Raw genomic sequence first — 14,747 nt, forward strand, 5'->3', positions numbered from 1 at the left:
TCGGTCGGTCAGTGAGTGAGTGAGTGTGTGTGCTGAAGGGAAGCTCCAGCCCGGCGTCCGTCCCCACCGGGGAGGAGTAGGCCTGCTGACTGAGCGCTGGGAGCCGTCGGTCGGTCGGTCGGTCAGTGAGTGAGTGAGTGAGTGTGTTGCGCTGGAGGAAAGCTCCAGCCCGGCGTCCGTCCCCACCGGGGAGGAGTAGGCCTGCTGACTGAGCGCTGGGAGCCGGGAGCCTTTCCTGCAGTCAGTCGGTCGGTCAGTGAGTGAGTGTGTGTGCTGAAGGAAAGCTCCAGCCCGGCGTCCGTCCCCACCGGGGAGGAGTAGGCCTGCTGACTGAGCGCTGGGAGCCGGGAGCCTTTCCTGCAGTCAGTCGGTCGGTCAGTGAGTGAGTGTGTGTGCTGAAGGGAGGCTCCAGCCCGGCGTCCGTCCCCACCGGGGAGGAGTAGGCCTGCTGACTGAGCGCTGGGAGCCGGGAGCCTTTCCTGCAGTCAGTCGGTCGGTCAGTGAGTGAGTGAGTGAGTGTGTGTGCTGAAGGGAAGCTCCAGCCCGGCGTCCGTCCCCACCGGGGAGTTGTGCCCGGGCCCGGGCCTCCTGCCGACGGACCGTGTGGCGCATTGTCCCGACTGCGGACTTTCTCCAGCAAAAAGGCGGAGGTGCAGTACCGCCATTTCGCCACACGAGGGACGGAATGGCACCCAACTGCCCCCTGGTGTCGAAAAAGCGCAAGGGCACCCGGGCCGGTCCGCCCCAGGCAGCGGCCGAGATGCAGCACCGGGGCCCGGCCTGCCTGCCCTGGAGGTCAGCCTGCCAGCCCTGGAGGTCTGCTATCCAGCCCTGGAGGTCAGCTATCCAGCCCTGGAGGTCTGCCTGCCTGCCTGCCTGCCCTGGAGGTCAGCCTGCCAGCCCTGGAGGTCTGCCTGTTAGCCCTGGAGGTCTGCTATCCAGCCCTGGAGGTCTGCTATCCAGCCCTGGTAGCAGCACTGCCAGCCCTGGAGGTCTGCCTGTTAGCCCTGGAGGTCTGCTATCCAGCCCTGGTAGCAGCACTGCCTGCCCTGGAGGTCTGCCTGCCTGCCCTGGAGGTCTGCCTGTTAGCCCTGGAGGTCAGCCTGTTAGCCCTGGAGGTCTGCTATCCAGCCCTGGAGGTCAGCTATCCAGCCCTGGAGGTCTGCCTGCCTGCCTGCCTGCCCTGGAGGTCAGCCTGCCAGCCCTGGAGGTCTGCCTTCCAGCCCTGGAGGTCTGCCTGCCTGCCCTGGCAGCAGCACTGCCTGCCCTGGTAGCAGCACTGCCTGCCCTGGAGGTCTGCCTGCCTGCCCTGGAGGTCTGCCTGTTAGCCCTGGAGGTCAGCCTGTTAGCCCTGGAGGTCTGCTATCCAGCCCTGGAGGTCAGCTATCCAGCCCTGGAGGTCTGCTATCCAGCCCTGGAGGTCTGCCTGCCTGCCTGCCTGCCCTGGAGGTCAGCCTGCCAGCCCTGGAGGTCTGCCTTCCAGCCCTGGAGGACAGCCTGCCTGCCCTGGTAGCAGCACTGCCTGCCTTCCAGCCCTGGAGGTCTGCCTGTTAGCCCTGGAGGTCTGCTATCCAGCCCTGGTAGCAGCACTGCCTGCCCTGGAGGTCTGCCTGCCTGCCTTCCAGCCCTGGAGGTCTGCTATCCAGCCCTGGAGGTCTGCCTGCCTGCCATCCAGCCCTGGAGGTCTGCTATCCAGCCCTGGTAGCAGCACTGCCTGCCCTGGAGGTCTGCCTTCCAGCCCTGGTAGCAGCACTGCCTGCCCTGGTAGCAGCACTGCCTGCCCTGGAGGTCTGCTATCCAGCCCTGGAGGTCTGCCTGCCTGCCTGTTAGCCCTGGAGGTCTGCTATCCAGCCCTGGAGGTCTGCCTGCCTGCCTGTTAGCCCTGGAGGTCTGCTATCCAGCCCTGGAGGTCTGCCTGCCTGCCCTGGAGGTCTGCCTGCCTGCCATCCAGCCTGGAGGTCTGCTATCCTGCCCTGGAGGTCTGCTATCCAGCCCTGGTAGCAGCACTGCCTGCCCTGGAGGTCTGCTATCCAGCCCTGGAGGTCTGCCTGCCTGCCCTGGAGGTCTGCCTGCCTGCCCTGGAGGTCTGCCTGTTAGCCCTGGAGGTCTGCTATCCAGCCCTGGAGGTCTGCCTGCCAGCCCTGGAGGTCTGCTATCCAGCCCTGGAGGTCTGCCTGCCTGCCATCCAGCCCTGGAGGTCTGCTATCCTGCCCTGGAGGTCTGCTATCCAGCCCTGGAGGTCTGCCTGCCTGCCTGCCAGCCCTGGAGGTCTGCTATCCAGCCCTGGAGGTCTGCCTGCCTGCCCTGGAGGTCTGCTATCCAGCCCTGGAGGTCTGCTATCCAGCCCTGGTAGCAGCACTGCCTGCCCTGGAGGTCTGCCTTCCAGCCCTGGTAGCAGCACTGCCTGCCCTGGTAGCAGCACTGCCTGCCCTGGAGGTCTGCTATCCAGCCCTGGAGGTCTGCCTGCCTGCCTGTTAGCCCTGGAGGTCTGCTATCCAGCCCTGGAGGTCTGCCTGCCTGCCTGTTAGCCCTGGAGGTCTGCTATCCAGCCCTGGAGGTCTGCCTGCCTGCCCTGGAGGTCTGCCTGCCTGCCATCCAGCCCTGGAGGTCTGCTATCCTGCCCTGGAGGTCTGCTATCCAGCCCTGGTAGCAGCACTGCCTGCCCTGGAGGTCCTGCTATCCAGCCCTGGAGGTCTGCCTGCCTGCCCTGGAGGTCTGCCTGCCTGCCCTGGAGGTCTGCCTGTTAGCCCTGGAGGTCTGCTATCCAGCCCTGGAGGTCTGCCTGCCTGCCATCCAGCCCTGGAGGTCTGCTATCCAGCCCTGGTAGCAGCACTGCCTGCCCTGGAGGTCTGCCTGCCTGCCCTGGCAGCAGCACTGCCTGCCCTGGTAGCAGCACTGCCTGCCCTGGAGGTCTGCTATCCAGCCCTGGAGGTCTGCTATCCAGCCCTGGAGGTCTGCCTGTTAGCCCTGGAGGTCTGCTATCCAGCCCTGGAGGTCTGCCTGCCTGCCCTGGCAGCAGCACTGCCTGCCCTGGAGGTCTGCCTGCCTGCCCTGGTAGCAGCACTGCCTGCCCTGGAGGTCAGCCTGTTAGCCCTGGAGGTCTGCTATCCAGCCCTGGAGGTCTGCCTGCCTGCCTGTTAGCCCTGGAGGTCAGCCTGTTAGCCCTGGAGGTCTGCTATCCAGCCCTGGAGGTCTGCCTGCCTGCCATCCAGCCCTGGAGGTCTCCCTGCCTGCCCTGGCAGCAGCACTGCCTGCCCTGGTAGCAGCACTGCCTGCCCTGGAGGTCTGCCTGCCTGCCCTGGAGGTCTGCCTGCCTGCCCTGGAGGTCTGCCTGTTAGCCCTGGAGGTCTGCCTGTTAGCCCTGGAGGTCTGCCTGTTAGCCCTGGAGGTCTGCCTGCCTGCCCTGGCAGCAGCACTGCCTGCCCTGGTAGCAGCACTGCCTGCCCTGGAGGTCTGCCTGCCTGCCCTGGAGGTCTGCCTGTTAGCCCTGGAGGTCAGCCTGTTAGCCCTGGAGGTCTGCTATCCAGCCCTGGAGGTCAGCTATCCAGCCCTGGAGGTCTGCTATCCAGCCCTGGAGGTCTGCCTGCCTGCCTGCCTGCCCTGGAGGTCAGCCTGCCAGCCCTGGAGGTCTGCCTTCCAGCCCTGGAGGACAGCCTGCCTGCCCTGGTAGCAGCACTGCCTGCCTTCCAGCCCTGGAGGTCTGCCTGTTAGCCCTGGAGGTCTGCTATCCAGCCCTGGTAGCAGCACTGCCTGCCCTGGAGGTCTGCCTGCCTGCCTTCCAGCCCTGGAGGTCTGCTATCCAGCCCTGGAGGTCTGCCTGCCTGCCATCCAGCCCTGGAGGTCTGCTATCCAGCCCTGGTAGCAGCACTGCCTGCCCTGGAGGTCTGCTATCCAGCCCTGGAGGACAGCCTGCCTGCCCTGGTAGCAGCACTGCCTGCCCTGGAGGTCAGCCTGTTAGCCCTGGAGGTCTGCCTGCCTGCCCTGGAGGTCAGCCTGTTAGCCCTGGAGGTCTGCCTGCCTGCCATCCAGCCCTGGCAGCAGCACTGCCTGCCCTGGTAGCAGCACTGCCTGCCCTGGAGGTCTGCTATCCAGCCCTGGTAGCAGCACTGCCTGCCCTGGAGGTCTGCCTGCCTGCCTGCCAGCCCTGGAGGTCTGCCTGTTAGCCCTGGAGGTCTGCTATCCAGCCCTGGAGGACAGCCTGCCTGCCCTGGTAGCAGCACTGCCTGCCCTGGAGGTCAGCCTGTTAGCCCTGGAGGTCTGCCTGCCTGCCCTGGAGGTCAGCCTGTTAGCCCTGGAGGTCTGCCTGCCTGCCATCCAGCCCTGGCAGCAGCACTGCCTGCCCTGGTAGCAGCACTGCCTGCCCTGGAGGTCTGCTATCCAGCCCTGGTAGCAGCACTGCCTGCCCTGGAGGTCAGCCTGTTAGCCCTGGAGGTCTGCTATCCAGCCCTGGAGGTCTGCCTGCCTGCCTGTTAGCCCTGGAGGTCAGCCTGTTAGCCCTGGAGGTCTGCTATCCAGCCCTGGAGGTCTGCCTGCCTGCCATCCAGCCCTGGAGGTCTCCCTGCCTGCCCTGGCAGCAGCACTGCCTGCCCTGGTAGCAGCACTGCCTGCCCTGGAGGTCTGCCTGCCTGCCCTGGAGGTCTGCCTGCCTGCCCTGGAGGTCTGCCTGTTAGCCCTGGAGGTCTGCCTGTTAGCCCTGGAGGTCTGCCTGTTAGCCCTGGAGGTCTGCCTGCCTGCCCTGGCAGCAGCACTGCCTGCCCTGGTAGCAGCACTGCCTGCCCTGGAGGTCTGCCTGCCTGCCCTGGAGGTCTGCCTGTTAGCCCTGGAGGTCAGCCTGTTAGCCCTGGAGGTCTGCTATCCAGCCCTGGAGGTCAGCTATCCAGCCCTGGAGGTCTGCTATCCAGCCCTGGAGGTCTGCCTGCCTGCCTGCCTGCCCTGGAGGTCAGCCTGCCAGCCCTGGAGGTCTGCCTTCCAGCCCTGGAGGACAGCCTGCCTGCCCTGGTAGCAGCACTGCCTGCCTTCCAGCCCTGGAGGTCTGCCTGTTAGCCCTGGAGGTCTGCTATCCAGCCCTGGTAGCAGCACTGCCTGCCCTGGAGGTCTGCCTGCCTGCCTTCCAGCCCTGGAGGTCTGCTATCCAGCCCTGGAGGTCTGCCTGCCTGCCATCCAGCCCTGGAGGTCTGCTATCCAGCCCTGGTAGCAGCACTGCCTGCCCTGGAGGTCTGCTATCCAGCCCTGGAGGACAGCCTGCCTGCCCTGGTAGCAGCACTGCCTGCCCTGGAGGTCTGCTATCCAGCCCTGGAGGACAGCCTGCCTGCCCTGGTAGCAGCACTGCCTGCCCTGGAGGTCAGCCTGCCTGCCCTGGAGGTCAGCCTGCCAGCCCTGGCAGCAGCACGGCCTACCTGCCTGCCTGCCCTGGAGGTCTGCCTGCCTGCCTGCCCTGGAGGTCAGCCTTCCAGCCCTGGCAGCAGCACGGCCTACCTGCCTGCCAGCCTGCCCTCCCCAGCCACACAGCCCTGCCTGCCTGCCTGCCAGCCCTGGAGGTCAGCCTGTTAGCCCTGGAGGTCTGCCTGCCTGTCTGCCTGCCTGCCTGCCTGCCCTGGAGGTCAGCCTGCCTGCCCTGGAGGTCTGCTATCCAGCCCTGGTAGCAGCACTGCCTGCCCTGGAGGTCAGCCTGTTAGCCCTGGAGGTCTGCCTGCCTGCCCTGGTAGCAGCACTGCCTGCCTGCCTGCCCTGGAGGTCTGCCTGCCTGCCTGCCTGCCCTGGAGGTCAGCCTGCCTGCCCTGGAGGTCTGCCTGCCTGCCCTGGTAGCAGCACTGCCTGCCCTGGAGGTCAGCCTGCCTGCCCTGGAGGTCAGCCTGCCAGCCCTGGCAGCAGCACGGCCTACCTGCCTGCCTGCCCTGGAGGTCTGCCTGCCTGCCTGCCCTGGAGGTCAGCCTTCCAGCCCTGGCAGCAGCACGGCCTACCTGCCTGCCAGCCTGCCCTCCCCAGCCACACAGCCCTGCCTGCCTGCCTGCCAGCCCTGGAGGTCTCCCTGCCAGCCCTGGAGGTCTGCCTGCCTGCCTGCCTGCCTGCCCTGGAGGTCTGCCATCCTGCCTTCCAGCCCTGGAGGTCAGCCTGCCAGCCCTGGAGGTCAGCCTGTTAGCCCTGGAGGTCTGCCTGCCTGCCTGCCTGCCTGCCCTGGAGGTCAGCCTGCCAGCCCTGGAGGTCTGCCTGCCTGCCTGCCTGCCCTGGAGGTCAGCCTGCCAGCCCTGGCAGCAGCACGGCCTACCTGCCTGCCTGCCCTGGAGGTCTGCCTGCCTGCCTGCCTGCCTGCCCTGGAGGTCTGCCTGCCTGCCTGCCTGCCCTGGAGGTCAGCCTGCCTGCCCTGGAGGTCTGCCTGCCTGCCCTGGTAGCAGCACTGCCTGCCCTGGAGGTCAGCCTGCCTGCCCTGGAGGTCAGCCTGCCAGCCCTGGCAGCAGCACGGCCTACCTGCCTGCCTGCCCTGGAGGTCTGCCTGCCTGCCTGCCCTGGAGGTCAGCCTTCCAGCCCTGGCAGCAGCACGGCCTACCTGCCTGCCAGCCTGCCCTCCCCAGCCACACAGCCCTGCCTGCCTGCCTGCCAGCCCTGGAGGTCTCCCTGCCAGCCCTGGAGGTCTGCCTGCCTGCCTGCCTGCCTGCCCTGGAGGTCTGCCATCCTGCCTTCCAGCCCTGGAGGTCAGCCTGCCAGCCCTGGAGGTCAGCCTGTTAGCCCTGGAGGTCTGCCTGCCTGCCTGCCTGCCTGCCCTGGAGGTCAGCCTGCCAGCCCTGGAGGTCTGCCTGCCTGCCTGCCTGCCCTGGAGGTCAGCCTGCCAGCCCTGGCAGCAGCACGGCCTACCTGCCTGCCTGCCCTGGAGGTCTGCCTGCCTGCCTGCCTGCCTGCCCTGGAGGTCTGCCTGCCTGCCTGCCTGCCCTGGAGGTCAGCCTGCCTGCCCTGGAGGTCTGCCTGCCTGCCCTGGTAGCAGCACTGCCTGCCCTGGAGGTCAGCCTGCCTGCCCTGGAGGTCAGCCTGCCAGCCCTGGCAGCAGCACGGCCTACCTGCCTGCCTGCCCTGGAGGTCTGCCTGCCTGCCTGCCCTGGAGGTCAGCCTTCCAGCCCTGGCAGCAGCACGGCCTACCTGCCTGCCAGCCTGCCCTCCCCAGCCACACAGCCCTGCCTGCCTGCCTGCCAGCCCTGGAGGTCTCCCTGCCAGCCCTGGAGGTCTGCCCTGCCTGCCTGCCTGCCTGCCCTGGAGGTCTGCCATCCTGCCTTCCAGCCCTGGAGGTCAGCCTGCCAGCCCTGGAGGTCAGCCTGTTAGCCCTGGAGGTCTGCCTGCCTGCCTGCCTGCCTGCCCTGGAGGTCAGCCTGCCAGCCCTGGAGGTCTGCCTGCCTGCCTGCCTGCCCTGGAGGTCAGCCTGCCAGCCCTGGCAGCAGCACGGCCTACCTGCCTGCCTGCCCTGGAGGTCTGCCTGCCTGCCTGCCTGCCTGCCCTGGAGGTCTGCCTGCCTGCCTGCCTGCCCTGGAGGTCAGCCTGCCTGCCCTGGAGGTCTGCCTGCCTGCCCTGGTAGCAGCACTGCCTGCCCTGGAGGTCAGCCTGCCTGCCCTGGAGGTCAGCCTGCCAGCCCTGGCAGCAGCACGGCCTACCTGCCTGCCTGCCCTGGAGGTCTGCCTGCCTGCCTGCCCTGGAGGTCAGCCTTCCAGCCCTGGCAGCAGCACGGCCTACCTGCCTGCCAGCCTGCCCTCCCCAGCCACACAGCCCTGCCTGCCTGCCTGCCAGCCCTGGAGGTCTCCCTGCCAGCCCTGGAGGTCTGCCTGCCTGCCTGCCTGCCTGCCCTGGAGGTCTGCCATCCTGCCTTCCAGCCCTGGAGGTCAGCCTGCCAGCCCTGGAGGTCAGCCTGTTAGCCCTGGAGGTCTGCCTGCCTGCCTGCCTGCCTGCCCTGGAGGTCAGCCTGCCAGCCCTGGAGGTCTGCCTGCCTGCCTGCCTGCCCTGGAGGTCAGCCTGCCAGCCCTGGCAGCAGCACGGCCTACCTGCCTGCCTGCCCTGGAGGTCTGCCTGCCTGCCTGCCTGCCTGCCCTGGAGGTCTGCCTGCCTGCCTGCCTGCCCTGGAGGTCAGCCTGCCTGCCCTGGAGGTCTGCCTGCCTGCCCTGGTAGCAGCACTGCCTGCCCTGGAGGTCAGCCTGCCTGCCCTGGAGGTCAGCCTGCCAGCCCTGGCAGCAGCACGGCCTACCTGCCTGCCTGCCCTGGAGGTCTGCCTGCCTGCCTGCCCTGGAGGTCAGCCTTCCAGCCCTGGCAGCAGCACGGCCTACCTGCCTGCCAGCCTGCCCTCCCCAGCCACACAGCCCTGCCTGCCTGCCTGCCAGCCCTGGAGGTCTCCCTGCCAGCCCTGGAGGTCTGCCTGCCTGCCTGCCTGCCTGCCCTGGAGGTCTGCCATCCTGCCTTCCAGCCCTGGAGGTCAGCCTGCCAGCCCTGGAGGTCAGCCTGTTAGCCCTGGAGGTCTGCCTGCCTGCCTGCCTGCCTGCCCTGGAGGTCAGCCTGCCAGCCCTGGAGGTCTGCCTGCCTGCCTGCCTGCCCTGGAGGTCAGCCTGCCAGCCCTGGCAGCAGCACGGCCTACCTGCCTGCCTGCCCTGGAGGTCTGCCTGCCTGCCTGCCTGCCTGCCCTGGAGGTCTGCCTGCCTGCCTGCCTGCCCGGAGGTCAGCCCCAGGCAGCCGGGTGGCCTGCCTGCTGCTGCTAGGCCGCTGCCCCGAGCCGCCGACCCCATCGACAGGAACACGAGAGAGTTTACAAGCGAGAGGAGGCCACATATTCGACACCTTTCGTGCTCGTTTTAGTCTCCAGTCTGTTTTGACGTGTGTTATTCTGAATCTGCTGCTTTAACTCAAGGGATTCTGTCGCGATTGATGCCTTGTCCTTCGCTGTATGTTTGCACTGGTGTTGTAAGTCGCCCTCTGTAAGATCATCATTTATTATCTGCCAAGAAATAAAGATCATCATAATGTTCCCCAACTTTCAGCTTCTGGGGAGTTTGTTCCAGAGTGTGACGACTCTCTCTCTATCTCCATCTCTCTCTCTATCTCCATCTCTCTCTATCTCCATCTCTCTCTATCTCCATCTCTCTATCTCCACCTCTCTCTCCCTCTCCACCTCTCTCTCTCTCTATCTCTCCCTCTCTCTCACTGTGTGTGTGTGTGTGTGTGTGTGTGTGTGTGTGTGTGTGTGTGTGTGTGTGTGTGTGTGTGTGTGTGTACAGCAGTGTCCCTAGACGAGAGAGAGATCCTAGACGGGGAAATTACTTTCAAACTGCAGTACCGAAATGTGTCCGTTAGATGGCAGCATGCACCAAGGAATGAAGGAAAGTGCAAAACAAAATGAAAAGGCACATCGCCTGGGCGAAAAATAATCGTAACAAATCAACGGGGGCATTTCTCGGAAAACTAACACCGGGGCAGTGCTCAGGGGGTCCCACCTCGTGGCCACCCGGTTTGGGGGGCGATCGGGGCCGGTTCCGAAAATCGCTAAATCTCCCATAGCCAGCCCACGCTCCATCCGATAGAGCAATGCCGGGCGGCCGGCCGGCAACTACGGATCATAACAAATCAACGGGGGCATTTCTCCGAAAACTAACACCGGGGCAGTGCTCAGGGGGGTCCCACCTCGTGGCCACCCGGTTTGGGGGGCCATCGGGGCCGGTTCCGAAAATCGCTAAATCTCCCATAGCCAGCCCACGCTCCATCCGATAGAGCAATGCCGGGCGGCCGGCCGGCAACTACGGATCATAACAAATCAACGGGGGCATTTCTCCGAAAACTAACACCGGGGCAGTGCTCAGGGGGGTCCCACCTCGTGGCCACCCGGTTTGGGGGGCCATCGGGGCCGGTTCCGAAAATCGCTAAATCTCCCATAGCCAGCCCACGCTCCATCCGATAGAGCAATGCCGGGCGGCCGGCCGGCAACTACGGATCATAACAAATCAACGGGGGCATTTCTCGGAAAACTAACACCGCGGCAGTGCTCAGGGGGGTCCCACCTCGTGGCCACCCGGTTTGGGGGGCCATCGGGGCCGGCTGAAGAATCGCCCATACTCTGCCATAGGCAGCCCACGGTCCATCCGATCAGAGCAATGCCGGGCGGCCGGCAACCTATGGATCATAACACATCAACGGAGGCATGATAAGAGCATCTTTTATTATCTGCCAAGAAATATAGACCATCACAATGTTCCCCAACTTTCAGCTTCTACCACATCGCTGGGGAGTTTATTCCACTGTGTGACTACTCTCTCTCTATCTCTCTCTCTCTCTCTCTCTCTCTCTGTGTGTGTGTGTGTGTGTGTGTGTGTGTGTGTGTGTGTGTGTGTGTACAGCAGTGTCTCCGGTTTTCCTTTTGGAATGCCTTGAAGCCGGGGGGGCTTTGCACTCATGAGAACATAGGGTGTCCTTTGCCCCTCCTTTCGCAGCCCAGGGCATTGAGAGATCCCTAGACGGGGAATTACTTTCAAACTGCAGTACCGAAATGTGTCCGTTAGATGGTAGCATGCACCAAGGAATGAAGGAAAGTGCAAAACAAAATGAAAAGGCACATCGCCTGGGCGAAAAATAATCATAACAAATCAACGGGGGCATTTCTCGGAAAACTAACACCGGGGCAGTGCTCAGGGGGGTCCCACCTCGTGGCCACCCGGTTTGGGGGGCGATCGGGGCCGGTTCCGAAAATCGCTAAATCTCCCATAGCCAGCCCACGCTCCATCCGATAGAGCACTGCCGGGCGGCCGGCCGGCAACTACGGATCATAACAAATCAACGGGGGCATTTCTCGGAAAACTAACACCGGGGCAGTGCTCAGGGGGGTCCCACCTCGTGGCCACCCGGTTTGGGGGGCGATCGGGGCCGGTTCCGAAAATCGCTAAATCTCCCATAGCCAGCCCACGCTCCATCCGATAGAGCACTGCCGGGCGGCCGGCCGGCAACTACGGATCATAACAAATCAACGGGGGCATTTCTCGGAAAACTAACACCGGGGCAGTGCTCAGGGGGGTCCCACCTCGTGGCCACCCGGGTCTGGGACCGATGGGAGCACTTTAAAATTTTCGAGTCAGGGGACCAGACGGCCGAGTGAAAAACTTTGAAAAATATTCTATCTCCTCACTCCCATTGACTTTACATTAGGGCGACCAGGCGGCCGGCGGGAAAAAAAATCATAACAAATCAACGGGGGCATTTCTCCGAAAACTAACACCGGGGCTGTGCTCAGGGGCTCCCAGCTATCAGCCACCCTATCCCGGGACCGATGGGAGCACTTTAAAATTTTCGAGTCAGGGGACCAGACGGCCGAGTGAAAAACTTTGAAAAATATTCTATCTCCTCACTCCCATTGACTTTACATTAGGGCGACCAGGCGGCCGGCGGAAAAAAAAATCATAACAAATCAACGGGGGCATTTCTCCGAAAACTAACACCGGGGCTGTGCTCAGGGGGCTCCCAGCTATCAGCCACCCTATCCCGGGACCGATGGGAGCACTTTAAAATTTTCGAGTCAGGGGACCAGACGGCCGAGTGAAAAACTTTGAAAAATATTCTATCTCCTCACTCCCATTGGACTTTACATTAGGGCGACCAGGCGGCCGGCGGAAAAAAAATCATAACAAATCAACGGGGGCATTTCTCCGAAAACTAACACCGGGGCTGTGCTCAGGGGGGCTCCCAGCTATCAGCCACCCTATCCCGGGACCGATGGGAGCACTTTAAAATTTTCGAGTCAGGGGACCAGACGGCCGAGTGAAAAACTTTGAAAAATATTCTATCTCCTCACTCCCATTGACTTTACATTAGGGCGACCAGGCGGCCGGCGGAAAAAAAATCATAACAAATCAACGGGGGCATTTCTCCGAAAACTAACACCGGGCTGTGCTCAGGGGGCTCCCAGCTATCAGCCACCCTATCCCGGGACCGATGGGAGCACTTTAAAATTTTCGAGTCAGGGGACCAGACGGCCGAGTGAAAACTTTGAAAAATATTCTATCTCCTCACTCCCATTGACTTTACATTAGGGCGACCAGGCGGCCGGCGGAAAAAAAATCATAACAAATCAACGGGGGCATTTCTCCGAAAACTAACACCGGGGCTGTGCTCAGGGGGCTCCCAGCTATCAGCCACCCTATCCCGGGACCGATGGGAGCACTTTAAAATTTTCGAGTCAGGGGACCAGACGGCCGAGTGAAAAACTTTGAAAAATATTCTATCTCCTCACTCCCATTGACTTTACATTAGGGCGACCAGGCGGCCGGCGGAAAAAAAATCATAACAAATCAACGGAGGCATTTCTCCGAAAACTAACACCGGGGCAGTGCTCAGGGGGCTCCCAGCTATCAGCCCCCCGGGTCTGGGGGCATTGTTTTTCTTTTTAATCATTTTGAGCATTTCCCCCAGTTTAGAGATGTGTGCCCCTAGACAACCCATTGAGAATAACTATGAAATGTTCTGAAGTTTTGATTTTCAAATGTCGGTGAAAATTGAAAAACGTCATATATTCTTCAAAGGAAGCATGGGGCGATGGTAGGGAGAGTCCCCGCAGCGTGCCTCGGCGGCGATGGGAGCGTTTTCGATGTCCCCGCCCCCCCCCCATAGGGATAGAAGGGGAGTTAGGTGACCAGGCGTCCCGGGTCCCAAAAATCGAAAAATTAATATAGAATGCTTTTTAATCCAGAAATAAAGTAGGGGGCAGTCCTGGTGAGAGTCCCAGCCACAGCCCCAGTGTGTTTTGGAGCCGTTTGGGGCCGGGTGAAAAACTTTGAAAAATGTTCTATCTCCTCACTCCCATTGACTTTACATTAGGGCGACCAGGCGGCCGGCGGAAAAAAAATCATAACAAATCAACGGAGGCATTTCTCCGAAAACTAACACCGGGGCAGTGCTCAGGGGGCTCCCAGCTATCAGCCACCCTATCCCGGGACCGATGGGAGCACTTTAAAATTTTCGAGTTAGGGGACCAGGCGGCCGAGTGAAAAACTTTTGAAAAATTTTCTATCTCCTCACTCCCATTGACTTTGCATTAGGGCGACCAGGCGGCCGGCGGAAAAAAAATCATAACAAATCAACGGGGGCATTTCTCCGAAAACTAACACCGGGGCAGTGCTCAGGGGGCTCCCAGCTATCAGCCACCCTATCCCGGGACCGATGGGAGCACTTTAAAATTTTCGAGTTAGGGGACCAGGCGGCCGAGTGAAAAACTTAGAAAAATTTTCTATCTCCCCTAGGTGACCAGGCAGCCGGAGCTGATTTTTCTGACCCCTAAAACAATTATTAAAAGGTATTTTTTCGCCAAACTAAGACTTTTAAAATTCAAATAGGATGATTATCTACTGCCCCAGTGGGTTTTTGAACCATTTTAAGCCTTTTTGACAGTTTTCATTTTTCCCCCATTGACTTCAATGGGAGTTAGGTGACCAGTCCTCCGACTTTTGAACCTCTCCTGGGGGGCTGTGAGCCCCCGATTTCTTTGCAAAGCACGTCATTCGATTCGTCTCAGTCCCCTCTATATACCCCGTGTGTTTGTTTTCTCGAAAAACCCCCGGAACACGGTTTTTTAGGGGGGGGTGGGGGGGGGGTACTTCGGAGCCATTTGGGGGGGGGTAAACGACATTTCCCGAAATTAATTTTAACACAGCCTTCCTCAGAATCGCTTTTCCAACAAAATCCTTTTTATTTCGAGTCTCTACGATGTTCCTAAGTGGTCGAAACCACTTTTGGACAGTTTTTACACCAAACGGCTCGGGCGCACAGCGGGCCGTGTGCCGATGGGCGGTTCTCGCGGGTCTGAGGCGGGGCTAGGCTGCTCGCGGCGGGCATGGGAGTGCCGTGTGCAGCCGCCACAGTGTTCCAGGCTGTCAGCATTTCTCTACGGTGCCGGGGGAAATACAGGAACTGGGTTTTTGAAGACACTTAGTGCAATGAGAGAGGTCAAAACTGAGCTAAGGGCACTTGCTGGAGGAAAGTGGCTGGGCCCCGCTAGCTCTTTTACGGACACTTTCTGGACTTGGCCCGGGATTTTCAGACGGTTCTTTGCGACTGTCTGATCATCCAGCGAAATGCAAGGGGGGGAACGGTCCCGGCCGCACCCCGCGTTTCAGGCCTCGTCGGCGGCCCGCTCCGGCGGCTGCGCCCGCTAAGTCTTCGCGGCCCGCCGTGGAGAGTGTGTATGCTGCCCGCCCCAGACGTTCACCCCAAGGGCTTGCGGGCCTTTAAGGGTCTGTCTTTCGGGGTTTCACGGGCTCTGACCTCACCTCCCTGTGGTTCCCGACCGGGGTGTATGTATGCTGCCCGCCCCAGACGTTCACCCCAAGGGCTTGCGGGCCTTTAAGGGTCTGTCTTTCGGGGTTTCACGGGCTCTGACATCTCCCCGGTGGTTCCCACGGAACGGACATATGTATGCTGCCCGCCCCCGGCAGGAACCCCAAGGGCTTGCGGGCCTTTAAGGGTGAGTGCGGGGGGCGTACGGGCTCTGACATATCTCCGGTGGCTCCCACGGAACGGACATATGTATGCTGCCCGCCCCCGGCAGGAACCCCAAGGGCTTGCGGGCCTTTAAGGGTGAGTGCGGGGGGCGTACGGGCTCTGACATATCTCCGGTGGCTCACACGGAACGGACATATGTATGCTGCCCGCCCCCGGCAGGAACCCCAAGGGCTTGCGGGCCTTTAAGGGTGAGTGCGGGGGGCGTACGGGCTCTTGACAGTATCTCCGGTGGCTCCCACGGAACGGAC

The sequence above is a fragment of the Amia ocellicauda genome, unplaced genomic scaffold (genome assembly GCF_036373705.1).
Source record: "Amia ocellicauda isolate fAmiCal2 unplaced genomic scaffold, fAmiCal2.hap1 HAP1_SCAFFOLD_321, whole genome shotgun sequence".
Classification (NCBI taxonomy): Eukaryota; Metazoa; Chordata; class Actinopteri; order Amiiformes; family Amiidae; genus Amia; species Amia ocellicauda.